This window comes from Acomys minous (genome assembly GCF_964271855.1).
Source record: "Acomys minous genome assembly, chromosome: 10".
NCBI classification, from domain to species: domain Eukaryota; kingdom Metazoa; phylum Chordata; class Mammalia; order Rodentia; family Muridae; genus Acomys; species Acomys minous.
In genome coordinates this window covers 219,463-243,499 of record NC_140491.1, presented here as the reverse complement: position 1 = coordinate 243,499, position 24,037 = coordinate 219,463, and the positions used below count along the sequence as shown (strand labels likewise).

Sequence of the window (24,037 nt, the reverse complement as noted above, 5' to 3'; positions counted from 1 at the left end):
CAACAAACATCAGACATATCCCTTCATTCTGAATGATTCACTCAGATTTAAATATAATTAATGTTCCACTTAGAAATTTGAGACTAGAATTTGTGTGAACTGAAACACTAACTTATGAATGATAAACATTAGAAGCACCAGTTACTCGAGCTGTCAGAGTAGACTAGTAGTATAAAGTGATGTTCTTAAAAACAACTATCAGACATCCATAAAGCCAAAATCTATACAGTAACCACATGATAAAATATACAATTATGCTCAGTAAAATTATTGAAAGAGAATCACAATTGGCAAATGTGATAGAAGTGTCAGAAAATAAACAACTTAGATTTTATTTCTCTTTCTTCTTATCATTTATTTATTCTTTCATATTACATCTCAATTATTATCCCATCCCTTGTATCCTCCTAGTCCTCTCTCCCAATTTCACACTATTCCCTTCCTCTATGACTTTGACTGAGGGGGACCTCCTGCCCCTTTATGTGATCATAGGGCATAAAGTCTATTCTTAGTAGCCTGCTATCCTTCCCCTCAGTGCCACTGAGCTTTCCCATCAAGGGAACATGGTCAAGTATGGGGCACCAGAGTTCATGTGAAAATCAGTCCCCTCTCTTCACTCATCTGGGAAATGTCCTTTTGGTTGGCTAGATCTGGGTATTGGGTTGATGTTTACTGCACATCTTTTCCTTGTTTGGTGACATAGTTTGAGCAGAACCTCTGAGCCCAGATCTGCCCATCATAAATGTACAAACTTCTAAATAATTGAAAAGGTGAGCTACTAGGAAACTCCTCTAATCATGTTCTCAAGTACTGTCAACTACCTACACATGCTACAAACGTAACCCAGTCAGATGACAAGGAAAGAAAATGATCACTACTATTAGAGATAGCATCAATTTTCAAATATATAATTTACAGTCTAAGCATTCCTTCTTTATGCTAAATAGAAAATAAAGAACCGGGCTTTGTAATACTTAAAACCAATGGTTGTGTATGTATACAAGTTAAGATGGAGATATAAGGACGTATTTAAAGTTCACATTGGACAGAAATCCTACTTACATTTTTTATGAAGATTCAAAATTCATAGAGTGACCACATCCAGATAATTTTATAGAGTAAATGGACATCTATGAGAAAGCTTTCTGTACCTAGATGTACTCCAAATACTAGGTGCCCCCACACAGGAACTGATAGTTACACAATGACAGAAACACACTATATGGCCACTTAATTGTACCTTCTCAGGATGAAACTTATTGAAATACTAGGGGTATTGTTTGATAATAAAGGACTGCGTACTGTGCAATGGAAACTCTCAAAAAGAGGGCTAATATTTATGATCATGGTAGAGATTGCTTTCTTCACTCAACTACTGACCTTGAAATCAGGAGGCTAACTGGAAGAAACAAAATACTTTATGAGCTAAAAATAATTCATAAAATAGCATTGAGTTTATAAAAGAATTTGGTGTTGTTTTTTTGTGTGCACATTGGAAGAAAAAGACAACATTCAAAGCATTGTTCTGTTTCCCATCTTCAGACCTCTCCAGATATAATTGTGATGACATCTACATGAAAATTTAAAAAGCACTTACAGCGTATCCAGAATGTTGCTAAAATAGTCTTTCTGCACAGACCATTGCACTGCATGAAGGTAGAAAAAACACGCTTCCATTACCTCTCTGTTCTTTTCTTCATTCTTCATTCTCCAAAAGCACCTGGAAGGAGTGAAACTCATCATGAGAAGTGGAGTGTTCAGAAGCAAATAGAACAAAATCAAAGTGAACATCTTTGTCCTACTATAAGCCCCAATGTTGTGGATTGTGAAGTGTCTTGCATATCAGCCTAACAAATGGGCACTCATGTGTTCCTATCTTCTTTATTTTTCTGGACAATGGAAAGTTTACTTGCACATTCATGATTCTTTTTTGCCCTTAGGCCCTTCCTCATTCCTGGAGGAATCTTCCTTGGGACTTGTCATCTGAGGTCCACAGTCCATGTGGTAAACATGAGTTGATAAATATATTTGATAATAGTTCTGTCTCTGGTTCCATGACATCATTCAGGTTTATGGATATTAAAATCCCTGAGCAGAGGCGGTTCAGTGAAAGTTTTGTTTCAGTACTATCTTATATATCTGTTTATGTGTACACCAATAGAAATTATGTCAGTAGATTTTTTTAGATTATGCACAGTGAAATATAAATTATTGATTAAGAAGGGGCATACAAAATAGCTCATGACTACACGGTGAGCATTGTACCACCAAGTCTTTATAATGCAGAGGTAGCCACTTGTCTGGGACATCTGAGAACCTCAGAACATACACACAGTGAAATATGTCACACCAGTGACAAATAAAGAATATCTACCCAAAGTCTATGTTTCTAGTTTTGCAGAACGAATAATCAGGTGAAATCCAGAAATTTCTTGAGTCCTGTTGTACCAAAAACCATCCAGCTCTTCACAAAATAGGAGCTCATGTACACTTTAAATGTTGATTTTTAAAATTCAACAATATCCAAAGAAACGCATGAACTTTGTATATCATTTGAAATATTAATGAGACTTATCCCTCAAACTATACCTACATCATTGTAATAAACTATGTTAAAAAATTGAGTTCTAACACATGATCTCCATCCTAGAACCTCAGTTCTCACAGATCAATAAAATGTGATAACCCATTTCTTCTACTTCACTTTGCTTTTCAGTATTGTTTTATACTCATTTCCATTCAAGTAATATATGTAAGGAATACTTGTGCTGAGTATCTTAGAAGCACATAATTGGGAAACACCTAATTTTAATGTGTAAACTCTTCCTATACAAATTTCAGAGTAATCTATTCTTCATTGCAGTGTAGAATCTGAATTGCCAGTATAAGAGTATACTGATATTTTCTTCCCACTAGCTTCACAAGATATTCCATCCATAATTCCTGTGGGCCTATGAACTTCTCAAATAATGCCTGACCTCACTTTTTGTGTGAAGATGTCTGTGTCACACAAACACACACATACACACACACACACACACACACACACACACACACACACACACCAACAAACACTCCAACACACATGGATTCATGACAAACACCGTTTTTACCAAGTATTTATTTTTATTTTTTAATTTTTTAATTAATTCTTGTTACATCTCAATGGATATCCCATCCCTTGAATCCTCCCATTCTTCCCTCCTTCCCATTTTCCTCTTATTCCCCTCCCCTATGACTTTTCTGAGGGGGATTACCTCTCCCAGTATATGCTCATAGGGCATCAAGTCTCTTCTTGGTAAACTGCTGTCCTTCCTCTGAGTGCCACAAGGTCTCCCCATCCAGGGAACATGGTCAAATGTGAGACACCAGAGTACGTGAGAAAGACATATCCCACTCTTCACTCTACTGTGGAGAGTGTTCTGACAACTGGCTAGATCTGGGAAGGGGTATAAAGTTTCTGGCCTGTATTGTCCTTGGCTGGTGCCTTAGTTTGAGCGGGACCGCTGGGCCCAAACCTGCCTATCATAATGTTCTACTTGTAGGTTTCTAGGACGCTCTGGATCCTTCTACTTTGCCATTCTCCCATGCTTTTCTCATCTAGAGTCCCAGTAGGATGTCCTCCCCTCTGTCTCAGTTTCCTGGTAAGTGAAGACTTTCGCGGGACATGCCCTTGGGCTAATGTGCAGATATAAGTAAGTATATACCATTTGAGGCTTTCTGCTTCTGGGTTAACACACTCATTATGATAATTTCTAGCTCAATCGATTTTTCCACAATTTTCGGGAAATCCTTGCTTTTAATAGCTGAATACTATTCCATAGTGTATACGTACCACAGTTTCTTTATCCATTCTTCTATTGAGGGACACTTAGGCTGTTTCCATGTTCTGGCTATTATGAATAAGGCTGCTATGAACATGGTTGAGCAAATTTTCTTGCTGTGTGCTGGAGCATCTTCTGGGTATATTCCAAGGAGTGGAATAGCTGGGTCTTGAGGAAGCCCTATTCCCAGTTTTCTGAGATAGCACCAGATAGATTTCCAAAGTGGCTGTACTAGTTTGCGTTCCCACCAGCAATGAAGGAGTGTTCCTCTCTCCCTACATCCTTGCCAGCATGAGGTATCATTTGAATTTTTTATCTTAGCCATTCTGATGGCTGTAAGATGGAATCTCAGAGTTGTTTTGGTTTGCATTACCCTGATGATTAAGGAGGTTGGGCATTTCTTTAAGTGTTTCTCAGCCATTTGATATTTCTCTATTGAGAATTCTCTGTTTAGTTCCAAGCCCATTTCTCAATTGAGGTATTTGGTTTGGTAGTGTTTAATTTCTTGAGTTCTTTATATGTTTTGGATATTCGACCTTTGTCATATTTAGGGTTGGTGAAGATCTTTTCCCAGTCTGTAGGCTGTCGCTTTGTTCTCTTGATAGTGTCTCCTGCCTTACACAAGCTTCTCATCCTCATGAGGTCCCATTTATTAAATGTTGAAATTAATGACTGGGCCGTTGGTGTTCTGTTCAGGAAGTTGACTCCTATGCCAATATGTTCCAGGCTCTTCCTCACTTTTTCTTCTAAGTGACTTAGTGTCTCTGGTTTTATGTTGAGGTCTTTAATCCACTTGGATTTGAGTTTTGTTCAAGGTGACAAATATGAGTCCAGTTGCCTTTTTTTTTACACATAGACATCCAGTTAGACCAGAACCATTTGTTGAAGATGCTATTATTTTTCTATTGAATGGATTTGGCTTCTTTGTCAAAAATCAAGGGAACATATGTGTGTGGATTTATATCTGGGTCTTCGATTCGATTCCACTGATCAATCAGCCTGTTGCTGTGCCAGTACCATGCTGTTTTAATTACTATTGCTTTATAGCACAATTTGAGATCAGGTATGGAGACTCCTACAGAGCACCTTTTAATGTACAAGATTGTTTTAGCTATTCTGGGTTTTTTGTTTTTCCATATGAAGTTCAGAATTGAACTTTCAATATCTTTAAAAAATTCTGTAGGTATTTTGATAGGAATTGCATTGAATCTGTAGATTGCTTTTGGTAGGATGGCCATTTTTACTATGTTAATACTCCCGATCCATGAACAAGGAAGATCATTGCATCTTCTCTTGTCATCTTCAATCTCTTTGTTCAGAGTTTTGAAATTTTTTCAAACAAGTCCTTAACTTGCTTAGTTAGAGTATCTCCTAAATATTTTTATTGCTTGTGGCTAATGTGAAGGGTGTGGTTTTCCTAATTTCTTCCTCTGCAAGCTTGTCATTTGTGTATAGGAAGGCTACAAAGTTTTTTGAGTTAATTTTGTATCCAGCCAATTTGCTGAACGTGTTTATCAGCTGTAGGAGTTCTCTGGTGGAATTTTGAGGGTCACTTATGTAGACTATCATATAATCTGCAAATAGGGATAATTTGACTTCCTACTTTCCCATTTGAATACCCTTGATCTCCTTTTGTTGTCTTATTGCTTTGACTAGAACTTCGAGTACTATATTGAAGAGATATGGAGAGAGTGGGCAGAATCTTTGCCTTGTTCCTGATTTTAGAGGAATTTCCTTGAGTATCTCACCATTTACTTTGATTTTGGCTATTGGCTTGCTGTATATAGCCTTTATTATGTTGAGGAAATGCCTTGTATACCTGATCTCTCTAAAACTTTAAACATGAATGGGTGTTGGATATTATCAAATGCTTTTTCTGCATCTAAAGAGATGATCATGTGGTTTTTTATTTTCAGTTTGTTTATATGGTGAATTATATTGATGGATTTCTATATATTAAACCATCCCTGCATGTCTGGAATGAAGTCTACTTGGTCATGATGAATGATATCTTTGATGTGTTCTTGTATTCGTTTTGCAAGTATTTTACTTAGCATTTTTGCATCAATATTCATAAGAGAAATTGGTCTGAAATCCTATTTCTTTGTTGAGTCTTTGTGAGGTTTAGGTATCAATGAGACTATGGCCTCATAGAATGATTTGGTAATGTTCCATTCCTTTCTATCTTTTGGAGTAGCTTGAAGAGTATCAGTATTAGCTCGCACTTGAAGATCTGGTAGAATTCTGCACTGAAACCATCTGGCCCTGCACTTTTTTTGGTTGGGAGACTATCAATGATTGCTTCAATTTCTGTATGGGAAAGGGGACAAATTAGCTTGTTTATCTGTTCTTCACTCAACTTTGGCAAGTGAAATTGATCAAGAAAATCGTCCATTTCCCTTAGATTTTCAAATTTTTTGGCATATATGCCTTCAAAGTAGGATCTTATGATTCTTTGTATTTCTTCAGTGTCTTTTGTTATGTCTCCCTTTTCATTAATGATTTTGTTGATTTTAATAATGTCTCTCTGCCTTTTAGTTAATTTGGCTAATGGTATGTCTATCTTTTTTATTTTCTCAAAGAACCAGCTCTAGGTTTTGTTGATTCTTTGGATTGTTTTCTTATTATCTAATTTGTTAATTTCACCCCTGATTTTGATTATTTCCAGACATCTACTCCTTTTGGGTGTTTCTGTTTCTTTTTTTCCTAGGGCTTCCAGTTGTGTCATTAAGGTGCTTATGTGCGATGCTTACAATTTCTTCTTAAAGGCACTTAGTACTATGAATTTTCCTCTTAGCACTGCTTTCAGTGTATCCCACAAATTTGTGTATGTTGTTCCTTCATTTTAGTTGAATTTCAGAAACTCCTTGATTTCTTTCTTTATTTCTTCCCTGACCCAGGTTTCATTTAGCAGAGAGTTTTTTTAGTTTCCATGTAGGTGAAGGCTTTTTGTTATTTCTGTTGTTGTTGAATTGCAGCCTAAGCCCATGATGATATGATAGGATACAAGGTATTATTTCAATCCTCTTATATCTGTTGAGGCTTTCTTTGTGAACTACGATGTGATCAATTTTGGAGAAGGTTCCATGGGGTGCAGAGAAGAAGGTATATTCTTTCTTGTTTGGGTGAAAGGTTCTATAGATATCTGTTAGATCCATTTGACCCATGGCATTGGTTAATGATGTTATTTCTCTGCTTAGTTTTTGTTTCAATGACTTGTCCTTCAGTGAGAGTGGGGTGTTGAAGTTTCCCACTACTATTGTGTGGGGATCGATGTGTTGTTTAAGCCTTTTTAGCAGATCTTTTACAAATGTGGGTGCCCTTGTATTGGGAGCATAGATGTTCAGAATTGTGATTTCATCTTGGTTGACTTTACCTTTGATGAGTATGAAGTGTCCCTCCTCATCCCTTTTGATTAATTTTGGTTGGAAGTCTATTTTGTTCGATATTAAAATGGCTATGCCGCTTGCTTCTTGTGACCATTTGCTTGGAATATTTTTTCCAACCTCTTATCCTGAGGTAATGCCTATCATTATGGGTGAGATGTGTTTCTTGAATGCAGAAGAATGTTGGATCCTTTTTATGCACCCATTCAGTCAGTCTGTGTCTTTTTGTTGGAGAATTGAGACCATTGATGTTGAGAGATATTAATGACCATTTACTGTTAAGAGTCTTAATTTTGATGTTGTTTCCAGTTGAGCGTTTGTGTAGTTGTGTTTTTGCCATGATATAGTTATCTATTTCCTGAGTAGTTTTGGTTGTAGCTTGACCCTTTTGGATGGAGTTTTCCTTCTAGTACCTTCTGTAAAGCTGGATTTGTGGATAGGTACTGTTTGAATTTGGTTTTGTCATGGAATATTTTGTTTTCTCCATCAATGGTTATTGATAGTTTTGCTCAGTAAAGTAGTCTGGCCTGGCATCTGTGGTCTCTTAGGGTTTGCAGGATCTCTGTCCAGGCCCTTCTGGCTTTTATGGTCTCTGCTGAGAAGTCGGGTGTAATTCTGATAGGTTTGCCATTAAATGTTATTTGGCCCTTTTCCCTTGCAGCTTTTAATATTTTTTCTTTGTTCTGTATGTTTTGTGTTTTGATTATTATGTGACAGGCAGTTTTTCTTTTCTGGTCAATTCTACTTGGTGTTCTGTATGCCACATGTATGTTTATAGGCATCTCTTTCTTTAGATTGGGGAAATTTTCTTGTATGATTTTGCTGAGAATAGTTTCTGGGGCTTAGAGTCTGATATCTTCTCTTTCTTCAATGCCTATTATCCTCAGATTTCTTCTTTTCATGGTGTCCTTAATTTCTTTGATGTTTTGTGTCAGGAGTTTTTCAGATTTGGCATTTTTTAATGGTTGCTTCAAGATCTGTGATTGTATCTTCTACACTTGAGATTCGTTCTTCCATCTCTTGGATTCTGTTAGAAAAGCTCAGCACTGTCTCATTCGCATTCTTCTCTGAGGTCTCACGTTCTCGTTTTTCTTCTGTCTGTGTGTTTATCATTGAATCCATTTTCATCTTCATATCTTGAACAGATTTTTTTATTTCTTTCATCTGATTTTTGTATATTACAGAGTTTCTTCCATTGTCACTTTATAGGGCTTGAACCATTTTATTTATTTTTTTCATCTGGTTGTTTACATTTTCCTGAAAAATTTCCAGTTCCACTCTATGTGCTTCTTTTATGTCTCGCACCTGCTTGGCTGTGTCTTCCTACATCTGATTTTGAATTTTATTTGTTTCCTCCGTTATCATCCTCATTACCAAGGATTTGAGGTCATTTTCTTGTGTTTCCATTGTATTTGAGTTCTCTGGGTTGTTTTCTTTGGGATAGCTGGAAACTGGAGATGCCATGTTGTTTGGGGGGTTTTGCGTATGCTTTTACGCTTTCCTTTAGACATCTTGCCGTCTGTGTTTTTGTTGGGTAGCTTCCAGAGTTGGGTGGAGGGAGTCTGATGATAGAGTCACTTGTTTTCTCACGATTTTCTTTGGCTGGAAGCTCTGACACTTCACTGGTGTGGATGGCAGGAGGTTAGCCCTGTTGTTTTGGGCTCTCACAGCCAGTGATCCTCAGCTCCCCTTCGCTGTGGGTCCTGCAATCGTTCTGGGTCTCTGAATGAGCGTTGGATCAGGCCAAGGTATCCACAGCCTTTCGGGTCCCCTGCCTAGTCCAGCCAGGGATACTGGACTCGAACCATGTGTCAAGCTCAGCTAGATTCTCAGGGCCTGAACTGTCTGCCACAGCAGGAGAACTATGGCTACACTAGCTGGTGCCTCCGGTGGAACTGAGCGCTCCACCTAACCTGGTCACCGAAGGATAACTGCGGCTGCACTTAGTTAGTGCCTAGGGTGGAATTGAGCTCTCTGCCCAGCCTGTGTCATGGCAGGATAACTGCGGCTGCGCTGAGCTGGTGCCTAGGGTGGAACTGAGCACTCTGCCCATTTGGTTTCACAGCAGGAGAACTGCGGCTGTGCTGAGCAAGCACCTGCGGTGGCACTGAGTGCTCTGCCCAGCCTGTGTCACAGCAGGGGAACTGCAGCTGCACTGACCAAGTGCGTACAGTGGAACTGAGTGCTCCGCCCAGCCTGCGTCACAGCAGGAGAACTGCGGCTGCGCTGAGCTGGTGCCTAGGGTGGCACTGAGTGCTTGGCTCAGCCTGTGTCACAGTAGGGGAGCTGTAGCTGTACTGAGGTAGTGCCTCGGGCAGAATTGCTTGCTGAGCTGAGCCAGTGTCTCCACGGCACAGCGCACTGAGCAAACCCGGGACTCTGGGGCTGAACTGTCTGCCAAGTCCAGTTTGGGTCTCAAGGTACCACGCAACCCAAATCCTGTCCAGACTCCCCTCTCCCGCAGCAACTCCCACCATCCACCACACCAGTCGCCTCCACTGGAAGGCTTTGAGTTGCAAACCTCAGCCACCACCGCTGGTGCTGCTGGTGACACTGCTGTCTCTGCTGCTGCTGCTCTGATCCAAGAAAATCCGCACTCCTCCCGTGTGCAGGGGCAAGCAGGTCCTCCGCACCCTGGTCCCTCCGAACCGTGGAGCACTCCAGCTGCCGTGGTGTGGGGACCTTGGTATTCCTGGCTCAGAAATCTGTGTAATTCCCTGAATTGTTCACTGGAGCTTCCAAACACAGTCCACACTGCTCACCGCCATCTTTGAGGACATCTTATATATATGTATTTGTATGAGCCCAAAACAGGAGGCAGGGGCTTTGGATCTTGGTAGTGTTTCCTGTTGTTTGGCATCGAGATGCTCCTAGAGAGAAATGCTCCAGAGAATGCTCTGAGGCTCCGGGTTCCAGAAGCTGCAGTGGCAGTCACTTTTGTCAAATTGCTGCTTTGCTGTTTAATGCATCTGCTGGAATCCTGCCAACTACACCAGTGGAATCGCTCCAAAGAACTGAGTCTAAAAAGGTCTACTTCTCCTGTTCCCATTAACCTCCTTTCTTTCTTATCTTGGGTAGGTGGGTTGGAAGGGAGGTATAAACATTAAAGAATCCCAAATATAGTAGATTAGAGAAAGTTCAAAGAAAAAAATTAAAAAAAGAAAAAGTTCAACGCCTACATGTATGTATGTATGTATGTATGTATGTATGTATGTATATTTTATGTACATATGTACATATGAATGAATGAATGTTGGGAGCACAAAGGTCCCTCTTCCAGATCACTAGGGAAAACAGAAAAGTTAAACATCCGGAAATGTCTCCTCAAAAAAGGAAATGAATTCCAGTTTCACACTCAGAGAGCTAGGAGTGGATGTGGTTAATAACCTGGTGACCTTTGCTATCTATAGAGGCAGATCTTACCCAAATGCCCCAGAATGTTCATTCCAGACTCCCCTTCCCTAGACCTGTATCTTTAACTTTGTTTCTCAGTCAACAGAACCCACCTTTAGGGGAAGATGTCACATGTAATTTATGCCCTGTTGTGTCCAATGCTATATGTAAGACCTGTATGACAGACACCACTCCAGATGCATCCTGAGGTCCTTAAACTAATGTATGGAGCCTATCTCTAGCACCCATCTTTTTGAAAGAAATAACATGTATTTTGAGTTGAGTTTCAGTGTCATTATGCCTCATTATGCACTGGAGATTCTGTTACACCAGGAAATGTTCTTCCAAACTGTACTGTGTTTAAGCAGGCCTTCAATAAACTGCCTGGTGTCAGATTGAGCCAGCCCCAATGAAGTTGGGCCAGCCTGAGTTTTCCTTCTTGCTTCTTACGGTTTATTTCCCTACCGGCTATGATGCCTGCAGAGAGTCCCACACTCTTAACCTCTGAACCATATCTCCAGAGTTCAGGCAATTCTTAATAACTCAAGTTGAAAGTCAATATTTATTTTATCAGCTCTGATTTCCTTCAGTCCTTGCATGCTACCTATTTTCTCTGTAGAAGTCAACTTTATGGTTCCAACTGAACTAGGACCATTTGAAATGTGTCTAGACTCCTGGCTTATTTGATTATATGTTATATCCTATGTCAGTCCTGTTCCACAAAGCAAGCCTTCACTCTGCATATCTGCATAACGTTGTTTTAGTTTACATAATTCTGCCATGCACACACATGAACACACGCATGTGCACACATGTACAAGCACAACCACACACACCTATATTATATTTAGGTGATCTCTTATAATTTTATTGATGGCTAATGGACATTTTAGGGTGAGTATGGGAGAACAGGTGCTACTCCTCAGTAGCTTTATCCCCAACTGATCTTATCTCGTATGGAGCGGACACATTCTATTTCTTCTCCATGATTTTCAGAGGAATTGCTCTACTGTTTTCCATCATTTCGGAACAATTCATTCTAATTTTACCAATGAACAAATTCGAACGACAGTAAAGAGAGTGTTCAAACATCAAAAGTAAATAAAAGAACTCAAATCTCTAGAAACGAACTGCAGACATTTATGAATTCCTTGAGGAAGCTTAAAGGTATTCAATGAGTGATCCAAGAAGAGTTAACAACCAACTGAGGTTAGGAAATGTATAGCATCAAAGACAGAGTTGAAGCAATGCAAAGAAAGTGGACCATAGCTCAGAAAGCCACAATATGAGGAAAGAGCAGAAACCGGAGGACAGAGGAATGGAGACTTCATTGTTTTTAAACTAAACAAAAGCAGGGGACCTACCTAATGAGCAGCCACAGAAATGTGATCTGTCCTCTCTCAACAGCCCATGGTTCCATGGGATGACCAGTGGAATCTGCAGCAGCAATGTGGAATTTGACAGAAGAAGCACAGCAAGGTCAAAAGCACCTGTGAGCAGCATCACATGCAAGCAGCTCTCCTCTGAGAAACACATGCAAGACCAAAGGAGACATCTAGAAGTCCGACTGCACACCACAGCACTGGACTGGGAGAGTTGTGTGTGACTTACAACACAACTACCATGTAGCCCTTAATCCCAAGCAGTCAGGGGATACTTAGAGTGGGAATAGGTCCTTTCTACATCATGCCTCAGTGAGGAGGAAGCCTTGAGCACTGGGGCCTGTTATTATACTACAAAGTTAAGAAAACTGTGGTGCTTAATATAATTTGTTTTCCCTCTGTAGCAGATTTCTCTGTACATGGGATGCCGGGTGACAGCGTTTTCTTGTACTGTGATTTCTTCCACGATTAAGGAGGATCCTCTCAAAAGCTTCTGCTGTGTTCCCGACTACATGATCAATACGATAAGCCTTCTATTAACACATTAGTAGGGCACAGAATGTTCTCTGGCCCCAGGCTCCGTGAACACAAACAACTTTACCAACCATGAGGATCATCCCTGACTCTTCCAGTGTTGGCACAAGCTGTCTGCTGTCCTGTCACCTATGTAGACTTGCCATTTGCTTTCACACTAGGACTGACACCTCTATGTTCTTTCCTGTACTTTTATCTTGAAGCATTAGGAACACCTCCAGAACACTTATAGTTTCTCTTCATTCTCTCTCTCTCTCTCTCTCTCTCTCTCTCTCTCTCTCTCTCTCTTTCCGCTCTCTCCTAATCTGTCTGTGTGTCTTTGTCTGTACCCCTATGCACCTGTTACAGTGTCTGCAGGGGCCAGAAGAGAGCAACTCGTGTTCTGGAACCTGACTTACAGGAGGATGTTACATATCCATGCAGGTAAAGGGAACTGGACCTAGGAACTGCACATGCAACAACAGCTCTTAGCTGCTGAGCCACCTCTGCAGACCCTTGTTGACTGGTCATCACTAGCTACCGTGGGGACTTAAATCCAGCAGCAATGATACATAATTCCACGGAGCACCGAGCACACTCCCCGTAGTGTCCTGATGAGTAAAATGCCATAAAAGACGGTCACACACAAAGATATGCTCAGAAGTTCTAGCAGCAAGAGGTGCTGACGATGAAAGGCATTTCCCCCCTAATCATGTGCCTGAGTGCTTAAAAGAATAAGAGCGAGTCAACATGAAGTCCTATATAGGAAGGTACTAAAAAGGTTTGCGTAGCAATTAATCAAATAGAGACTCAAAGACAATATGATGGGTCAAAGTAATAGACTTATTTATGTGAAGAAAGTCAAGGACTAAGGAAGAAGCACTTTTAGCCTAATCCAGAAGCAAAGTGCAAGTCCTTAAGTAGCAGGGATAGAGCTGAGAAGGGGACCCTGCAAGGTGTGCCAATCACGTCAGTGCTACCTTCGGCAGTGCTGTAGAAAGTCACACGCAAATGAATCAGAATGGAAGAAAGAAAGGATGAGCTCCTGGAAACACTTGCATTTTACTCATCCTGACACTACATGGGGGAGGGGGAGCAAGGGAGAGGGAGTGTCCTCAGTGCTCTGTGAATTATGTTTCATTGCTCCTGGTAGCTAGTGATGACCAATCAACAAGGGGCTGCAGAGGTGGCCCAGCAGCTATAAGAGCTGTTGTCGCACTTGCAGTTTCTAGGCCCAGTTTCCTTTACCTGCATGGATGTGTAACATCCTCCTGTAAGTCAGGTTCCAGGAAGTTCTTGAGTCATGAAACTAGAACAGGCATACATGCAAGAGCTCAGACTGAAGCAGGAGGAGTTTCCTTTTAAAGTCCGTGAGGGCCAGAAAGATCCGGCACAGAACTCTCTCTCTCTCTCTCTCTCTCTCTCTCTCTCTCTCTCTCTCTCTCTTTAAAGATAAACCTTACACTAATGACAAAAGGAGAATACCGCATAAGAGACAAAGAAAAAGAACACGTAAACAGGATCATCAAAGGTGAGCTCATGCCAAGAATGCAGGACTGTTTCACACCTACAAACTAATTAATATAAAGACACCAAACACGCAGACTCAGTGAGGGAAGAAATAAGACCCTGTCAACAGACCCAACATTCATACACACACACACACTCTCTCTCTCTCTCTCTCTCTCTCTCTCTCTCTCTCTCTCTCTCTCACACACACACACACACACACAAACATACATACATATATATATATATATATATATATATATATATATATGAGACAAGTGTGTGTGTTTGTACATAGACTATATTTCATAGAATATATATATTCTATGAAAGGATTTAATTTACTTTAAATATAAGAATACAAAATGCTAAAAGTTGAGGGAAATTTTTAAAAGATATATGCTTGAAGAGAATTGGCCATAATGTAGGAAGAAAACACCAAATCCATCAACTTCCAAAAGAAAGAATTTTAACAAATGCCAGAGAGCTATGTGATCAATATGATTGCACTTCAGAAAATAGTTTCCAAGTACATGAAGCAATCAATGACAGACTGTAGGGGAAAAAAAGATCCTGATGCAGAGAAGCTTCAACATCTGCCTTTCGGTGATGTTGGAGATCAGAGAGAACATTACTGAGAGATGACCACGAACAGCACAGAAAACCAATAATGCCCAGCAGGCCTCCAGAGAACATGCACACAACTGCAGAAGATGCCCAGTCTTCTCAAACTTCAGCCAGCATGCTCCAGGGTGGCCACATCTTAGAAATAAGAGCGAGTCTCAAGTCTCTTTTTGGTAGCCTGCTATCCTTCCTCTGAGTGCCACCAGGTCTCCCCCTCCAGGGGACATGGTCAAATATGAGGCATCAGAGCATATAAAGGGGGAGGAAGTCCCCCTCAGGCACAGTCATAGAGGAGGGGAGTAAGGGGAAAATGGGAGGGAAGGAGGGAAGAATGGGAGGATACAAGGGATGGGATAACCATTGACTTGTAACAAGAATAAATTAATAAAAAAAAGAAAGAAAGAAAAGAAAAGAAAAACAAACAGTTAACATTCACATTAAAAAAAAAAAAGAAATAGAGCGAGTCTTCAAATGATCAAAGGTGTCTTCTCTAAGAACCTGAAAAGCTGACATCAACAGTGGACAGGAAACAGAAGACTACATAAAAGACATGTGAATACTGACTCACCGCTAGCATGCTCTTATTCAAACATGGGTAGAATTGTAAAAGGATGTTTATATTATGTAAAGATTCTACGTAATTTGAACCAAGATTGTACAGGCATTTTTCATATGAATAGAGGGAAACCTTCCTAAAATTTACAAAATTGTGAGAAATCACAAAGACTTCAAAACATATGAGAGAATGACCAAACTATATAAAAATTGTAGCTACACAAACCATGGAGCGATGCTATGAAGGCAGGTGACACAGATATCAATGGAAAGACAAAGTAGATCGAGTTTTATACTCTGCACAGGTTTTAAGCAAATCTTACCAGAGTTCTGTTGGAACTATTTTAGGAATGGGAAATTAACCCTAAATGACACAGACCCAGAAGGAACTACAAAATACTCCAAAAAACAAAACAAAACAAACAAACAAACAAAAAACCCACAAAAAACCCGAGAGCAGGGAAAACAAGCAGCATCAATTAATTCTTCTAACTAAATACTACGTTAAAATTATAGTACTTAAACCTGTTAAGATTGGCATGAAGACACATCCAGTAACGTGGCTGGGAGTGGGAAAGATCACTCGCAGGCAAAGTCACATGAAATTATATTTGCCTCTAAGCCTTACCTAGAGAGTCTACATGATAATCTTGAGATCACTCTCAGTGGAGTTGTCTAGAATCGTTTCTAATGAAACAGAATGAGGTAAAACCGATTTCATGTCCTCTTTCTAGTGTCACTTGAGCCTGTCTCCACCCTCTCACACACCTGGGTCCTTTGCTACAGTCTACTCGGTCTTCACCATCTCCGGCTCTTAGTGGTCTTTCACAGCTGAGCAGATCTGGCTGAGCAGTGGGGAGACCTGCACACGGGAAAGAGATGCTTCAGGGAGATCCTGGAGCTTTTCATGGAACAAAACTGAAAGATGTTAACCCCTGCCAAAAGGATAAACCTGAAGGAAAAAGACAATATCAAGACAAATGTTTCTCTTCCTTTAGGGATTTCGCTTAACTCTGTGAGATGAGAGACTCATTTAGACACAGTTAAGATATATGTGGAGCAGTTTTCCCAGGAACTCTGAGGAGGAGGACCTAGGGAGATGGCAAGAAAACTATTGTCATCCACACAAACCAAGATCTCTGAAAAAAAAATCCCTGCAGGGTCTAGGCATTCCCACTTGTCCTACAAGAAGTCCACAGTCACAGCACTGAATGTCAACAAACCCTGAAATAAAACAAACAAACAAAACAAAATAACCCCAAAAAAACAACTAGGCCACACATACATGGGCAGAATGCTTTTCTTCAACCAAGGGGACATTTCTCTGACACAGGTAAGTGAACATAGTCATTCAAAAGATGCTTTCGAATTTTGTCTTATTCTAAAGTGTGTTTGCTAACCATAAAATAGTTATGCTCTGATATGCTCTCAAAAGCGTGCATACTCACATCCCTGAACCTAAGAATTTAGCATCTACATACACGTTTCTGAGTTATTTATTTTCATCATTGTGTGCACACACCTCAGAAGGAAAATTAATGGGGAGTAAAACTCAGCATAATAAACGTTAATGTTTACTAGCATAACTATGACACTTGATAAAGCATGGTTATGGGTAAGAACACCAGAAGTGACCACTCAAACACAATTTATAGCCAAGTGATGGTCTTTATGCCAGTGAAGGGAGACCACACTCAAGTGTTCAGGGACCTAAGTGCGGCTGTGTCCAGAACACGGAGTTTTTAATGGCAGAGACCTAGTCCAGGCATCTTGCTTAGCAGCTGCAGAGGGAGTTTTGAAGAGTAAGCAGTTTGAAGCAAGCAGTTTTTAACAGAAACTAAGATAGGTGAGCCAGCCTGAGGAGGGCTTTCTGCACAGGGGCAGGTAGGATAAAAGGTTAGCAGTTTTAACAAAGGATAAGTAAGATAGGTTAGTGAGGTCATCCTGACCTTTGGTTTCTGGAATAGCATCGGGTACTTTTCCATGGGATTCTCCAACAAGGAGATCATTTTCTAGTGAACCCTGAAAACAGTCTCAGCAAGAATACAAGATGGAGGAGCCGCCACACTGTTTTGCCCTGTCACAGTGTATTTTGATTCAATCAAATCTGCACTGGTTTATTATGTGACTACTATATACAAAGCTCTCTGCGGTGCCTAGTCCCAGTGGCAAAGGCCAGTCACTCTCCTGAATAGGCAAGCAGTAGAACAGAGAAGTTAAAAAGCATCCATGATTTTAAATCCCAGCCGCTTTGTACACTGCTACAAAGCAAAGAGAATCCTGTTTGCAGACAACTGATAATGCCAATGCTCTATTAGATTATTTTATGAAAATATTCTGGCAACTACAAAATGAATTATAAAATTCACTTTTAAGCCCCGATTCATAGGATCTCAAACTTCTCAACAATGGTACAATATACGCGGTAAGATAGCCATGACAGAAATGTGAGAGTAGCGTCCTTTAAGAGCGGCTCCATCCCTGTTCAGCTCCCTCCGGTTTCCCAGCCCCGCAGCACCTCTGACCTGGGAGGGTCCAGGGCCACCGGGCTGCTGTTCCTGCCACAGCGATGTTGACTACTGACTTTCCCAGGGCACCTCGTGTGGCACCTGTGGCTACAGGGAATTTCCTTGTCCTCCTGGAAAAGCCAATGTCCTCCAAGCTGGATTCCAGACCATAGGGCTCGCCTGGGTCCCACAGTGAATGGTGGATTTTCCTGTCACTCTGGCTGGCTTCTTAGATGGCCTCCCTAGCCCCACCCACTACCCACGGGTTCCAGTTATGTGGATCCTGTGAACCCGCCCACACCAGGCGAAGGCTGTTTCTTAGTATTTCAAGACCACCCGGATCTTTTTTCTTTTTTCCACTTCACTCTTTTCATCAGAAGAATATCCCCACCCTGAGGAGACCCGCCCCTCCCACTGCGCTCTGAGCTGCCAGCCACTGCGTCCCAGCTCTCAGGCTACCCTGGACCTGCTCTTGGAGCCTCCCCGGATGCTTGCTGTCAGCCTAGACCAGAACTGGATCTAATAGGACACTGAACCCCAGTATCTAACCCCCCCCAACACTGGGTTCTGAACCCTTCAGATACAAGTTATCCCACCTAACTTCAAGCCAAGGCATACCAAGCCCCGAGGGCTAAAAACACACGCAGACAAAACAGCAAACACCTGAGAAATTCTGATTTTTTTGTTGTTGTTGTTCCATTTGCCAAACGCAATAGTAAAACTAAGACAAAATACTCTTGGATCAAAGCACACAACTGCATCTCTATCCCCTAGGGAGAGAGCAGTTTAAATAATAGCCAGTGTAAAGAGTTGAAAAACCAGAGCCATGTTCAAGGCGGTGAGACATTGTAATGCATGTGAATCAACTCAAGGGGAGAGGCGCAAAATGATTTGTGGGCAAGAAAACACGGATGAATGACGGAAGGAAGGGAGGACAATGTATGGTATGAAAACTGAATTAAATAAGTAGTTAGAAACAAACAAACAAAAACAAAAAACCAAACAAATGAAAATACTGTAAGCCTAATAACAAAGAGATCGGGCAGGAAACAGGATATTAGGCTTAAAGAAAATGATGAATTAAAATGTTCCACCACTCAAGTAACACTAGTTGATTAAACAAATAAGTGAAATTCCAGCTGTGCATTCTACGCTTAATGTTTTGTTTCTAATACTTAGTGGTTTAAAATCGGTATATAACAGTCGATTTTTATCATGTCCTTTGCATGCATGCGCAGCAGTACACTTCTCTGGTAAACTGCTTCTCTCTTACACTCTTACACTCACTTGTTGCTATCTTATCCTGAGAGAGAGAGAGAGAGAGAGAGAGAGAGAGAGAGAGAGACAGACAGACAGACAGACAGACAGACAGACAGACAGACACAGAGAGAGACAGAGACAGACAGAGACAGAGAATTATTGGAAGAGTGATCTAGGATTGTAGGGAGTTGGGAATGAAAGTGTGTACCAAATGAAGCTTACCATATGAAAACGGAAAGTATTATTATTATTATTATTATTATTATTATTATTATTATTATTATTATTATTATTTAATAATAACCCATAAGTCTATACTTTCATTTTTGTTTCTTTATCTATTTGGTATCAGGTAATACTAGGTTTATAAAGAAGTCTTGCAGCCTTTATTCCTTTTTACATTAAAAGTTACTATTAAATAGCTTCAGTTTCAGTTATTCTCTGAAGTTTTCATAGAATTCTGTGGTGAATCAATGGGCTTTCGGTTTTTTTTTTGAGGAGTGTGCCTTTATTATTGCTTCACTGTTGATGCTGCTTAAGTATCTGTTTGTTTATTTCATGTTGGTGTAATTTTGCTATGTGGTATGGATCAGGGTATCTGTCCATTTCGTTTACAGTTTCTAACGGAGTTGCCTAGAGGTCTTCAAGTCAGTAGTCAGCAGATGTGTTTGTACACTCATGCCTACTGGTTAGGCTGTGCAGTTAGCCAGGGGTACTTCTTAAGTTATGTTGACAAAAAGTCCAATATATATATATATATATATATATATATATATATATATATAGTGTGTGTGTGTGTGTGTGTGTGTGTGTGTGTGTGTGTGTGTGTGTGGTGTGTGTGTGTGTGTGTGTGTGTGTGTGTGTGTGTGTGTGTGTGTGTTAGGGGAGATGCAGACTAAATCTCCTTTAAGGGTCAATCTCATCCCAGTCAGAATTACCATTCCTAGGATAAATACCAAATTCTGACATGAACGTTAGGAAAGGGACGCTATCAAATACTGCTTGTGGGAATGTCAAGGAAGACAGCCACTTTGGAAAACAGTCTAAGTTTTTCTAAAAAGAAAGAAAGAAAAAGAAAGAAAGAAATAGAAACAGCATATATACTACACTGTGTTTAGTCATTTACCCACAGATGATTGTTACCTGCAATTTTCTGTGTACACCAGTGTCCCTCTGCATAAACTGAGGAAAACAGACTCCAGAATGACTCGTTTCTTTAGAGAGTCTAGCTAAAAGTAGATTTGTCATAATTATAATGAGGACCAGGTTCCTTTGGTGGGTTCTCAGGTTCAGACTGGACTGTCATGATTGTGACAGGTGAGAAGGCATCTCAGCTCTGCAAGGGGATGTGAGTTCATAAAATCAAACCCAGGGCTAGGGGGTTGGTCCTTAAAGCACGGGGTTCTGAGTCTATGGGCACCCTTCAAATGACGGGGCTGTTTGTTTCACATTGTCGGAAAATTGTTGTTTTTCTATGTATACAAAACAAATATGTTTACACACACACACACACACACACACACACACACACACACACACACACACACACATGTTACCAGGTAAATAATAGATTCTGCATATATGGATGAATTAAACATAGTAGTAATTAACTCCGTGTCAGCAATGATGCATCCATATAGAGTCAAGGAATGAGATAAAAGCATTTTTTCCTTGGAGTCATTTCACTAAAGGCAAGTATAGATTTGAACTTTCTGCTTCATGTTCCCTGTGCCCTGTTAGGGACAGACAGACACAGACAGAGGACAAAGACAGACACACAGGGACAGAGTCACAAGACAGCATTCAGGCAGCACATACTGAGAATCATGCAACAGACAGGACAGAAGACAGTGGAAACAGGGAACAGAGAAACTCTGGACTCTCTCTTGGTTAAATGACTCAGAGGAGAAGTGCTTTTATCTCTTTCCTGGACCCTGATGCATCACTGGAGACTTGGAATAAATCGCTGATGCATATAATCTGTGCGCATTTATGTATCCTTATCTCAAAACAGTTAATGAAAAAAAGAGGCCATCATTTGAGTAGCTGGAAGGTTTGGAGGGAAGAAGAGAAAGAGATAAATGATTTAATTATAATCTAAAAAACTATTAAAAAGAAATGATGAAGATATTGTTGCCAGAAGTAAAGTTTCTGAAAACAGCCTAAGTCACAATTGAAAACTTAGTCCATTGCTTCATTTACAAGCTCTGTATATTTTAATTAGATCAAGACCTAATAATTATGAAGAAAATCTCTGCAAGCAGGCTTATCCTAAAATGTTATATTTGCATAGCAAAAAATTAATTTAGAGATTGTTTTTGTTATTTAATAAAAATATAGTTCAATAATTCAATCACTCTGTAGATGCAAAATACCAGGTTATCTGTTTTTCATAAGGCAGTAAAGAAGGCCTTGACTGTTGTTTATTGTATATGTATGAGTGTTTTGGCTACAAAAATGTGAATGCACCAAATGCTCAGAGTACCTCAGAGAGCAGATCATTGAATTCCCTGGAACTGGAGTTACAGGCAGTTGTGAGCCTCCCCGTGGGTGCTGAGACCTTGGTCCTCTGTAAGAGCACTGAGTGTTCTTTAGTGCTGAGCCATCTCTCCAGCCCTGATACCGGCCTCTTTATTACACACCTCGTAAACTAACAAAGTTACTATTGTCAGGGAAAATATTCTCTGTAATGTTTATTTAAAAAGGAAACTTTATTACAGAGGTCTGAGAAACTTATAAATCTATCACTACATATATCACATCTTTAATAGAAATTATATACCTGTAATGAAAGCATCAGAATAAAACAAAAGTTTAGTCAGGAGACAGTGGCACATGCCTTTAATTCCAGCACTCAGGAAGCAGAGGCAGGTAGATGTCTGTGAGTGAGAGGCCAGCCTAGTCTACAAAGCTTCTTGTTCCAGGACAATGAGAGCTCCATAAAGAAATACCATTTCAAAAACACCAAAGGCTGGCTAGTGAAATTTTAAATGATGGCATGAATCGATGGTTTCACCTTCTCATGTTATGTCTTTATAGAATTTACATACCACAACAGAAAATCATGTTTGAAAACAAAGTTGAGTGTTCTTAGTCACTGCACCCCTGATTATTGTGAATGTGAACCAACAAAGCCCAACAAATAGTGTACGAGCATTTGCAAAGCATGAACTAAATGACATATATCCATTTGATCAAAACAAATACTTTAAAAATACGGCACTCAGGCAAAGGAAGACATTAAAACAGAACTAGAAAATTAAGCTGTTTTTGTGTTAGAAATGAGTCTGAGCATCTCAAGAAAATAGCTAGGAAAAAACTGTACTTCTGTGGAAGCAAGCATAGCTGTGCCAAGTCCGTCATGCAAACACATCCACCAGGGGTCCCATGAGGACTATGTTTATAAAGCAAAAGGGGCTGGTATTTGAATAGTCACCTCACAAATGCATAACAGTGGCTAAGTCAAAACAATGCAGTTTACAACTGGAACATATTTTTTGAGCACAAAAATGAAACCTCTTTTGAACATATGAACTCAAGAACAATTGATCATTGAAAATTGGCAAACTTACCTATCTGGGACTGGGCTTGGTGTAGGGACAAACTGCTCTGAGTGTATGGAGTCTGCCATAGCTTGAGTTCTGAGCTGAATCTGGAAACACAAACCAGATAGTCATAGAAAGAAACACAGAATTTAAATAATAAAACAAGTCTCCATGAAGTGAGAAAACTGGAGAGATTTAAAGATAAAGTATATTACATGTAAAAAATTGAGAAATGTTGTAGAATTGGGGGTTGTATGCTTTATAAATATTATTGTCACCACACCAAAAAGCATGTCCAATTATAACTCAATTTTATATATCATTTTAAAGAACATCAAAAGAAGTAAGGCTTACAGAGAAAGGAGACTGAAAATTGAATGCTAAAATGAAGGTTGTAAAAACAGAGACTAGAATATTCTGTAAACCACAATTGAAAATCATCAGGGATATTTGAACAGTCATAGGGGAGGAGAATAAGGGGAAAATGGGAGGGAGGGAAGAATGGGAGGATACAAGGGATGGGATGTAACAAGAATAAATTAACAGAAAATAAAAAAAGAAAAAGAAAAAAATCTTCAGGGAAACCAGGCTTGGCAGGCCACATCTTTAATTTCAGTACTCTGGAGATAGAAGCACGTGGATCTTTTTTAGTTCAAAGCCAGTTTGGTCTACAAAGAGTGTCTAGGACAGCCTGGGATGTTAAACAGAGACACCCTGTCTCATTAAAATAAGGAGCTTCAGGGAAATCCAATATAAGGCCTACAGTGACACCTTGTGACAAAATTAAAGAATGCTATCCCACTGAAACACTAGAGGCTTCAGTGATAAACCATCAGAATCAGAATATGTGTGATATTTTCAAAATCAATTAATAGATGAAGGTCAATATGGTGAATTTGAAATATATGTTCTCACGTCTAATGCATGCAATAGACATTGAACCCCTCCTCAGATCTAGCCAACGGACAGGACAGCCACAGTTGTATGGGGAGAGAGGACTGACACTGACATGCACACTGGTGCCCCATATTTGACCACTTCCCCTTGGTGCCACTCAGAAAATGGATAAGCAGGCTACCAAAATGAGACTTGATGTCCTGTGACTGTATGGTGTGGGAGGAGATCCCCTCCAGTCACAGACGTAAGGGAGGGGAATAGAGTGTAAGTGGAAGGGAGGGAAAATGGGAGGATACAAGTGAGGGGAAACAATAGAGATGTAATCTGAATAAATTAATTAAATAAAATTTAAGAATTTACAGGTTCTATTAATGTCACCTTAAAGCAATTGCTTACTGTAGCTTAAGTGTTCCATTTTGTAGAGTTTCAAAAAACAAAACATGGTTACCATTCCATACAGTCTTATAAAGAATTTCAGGGTCTTTTGTCTTGAGTTCTAAAAAGGATGATTCTGAGATTGTACAATAATTAGAGGTGATTGCTTACTTGCTAAGGCACTTAAAATTGAATCTAGTGATGCCTCAACATATGTATCCTATAGAAAACAACAATTATTTAGACACTGTAACATAGAAAATGTTA

At 39.9% G+C, this 24,037-nt stretch overlaps 1 long non-coding RNA gene across 1 annotated transcript; it reads right to left on the bottom strand.

Moving 5' to 3' along the window:
- Positions 1–1,635: 1,635 nt before the first annotated feature.
- Positions 1,636–17,877, bottom strand: LOC311607901. The gene is made up of 3 exons (XR_014782786.1): positions 17,712–17,877; positions 15,955–16,048; positions 1,636–1,720 (listed from the first exon to the last, which is right to left on the bottom strand). It is a non-coding gene; the product is annotated as an uncharacterized lncRNA (long non-coding RNA).
- Between the last annotated feature and the right edge of the window lie 6,160 nt (positions 17,878–24,037).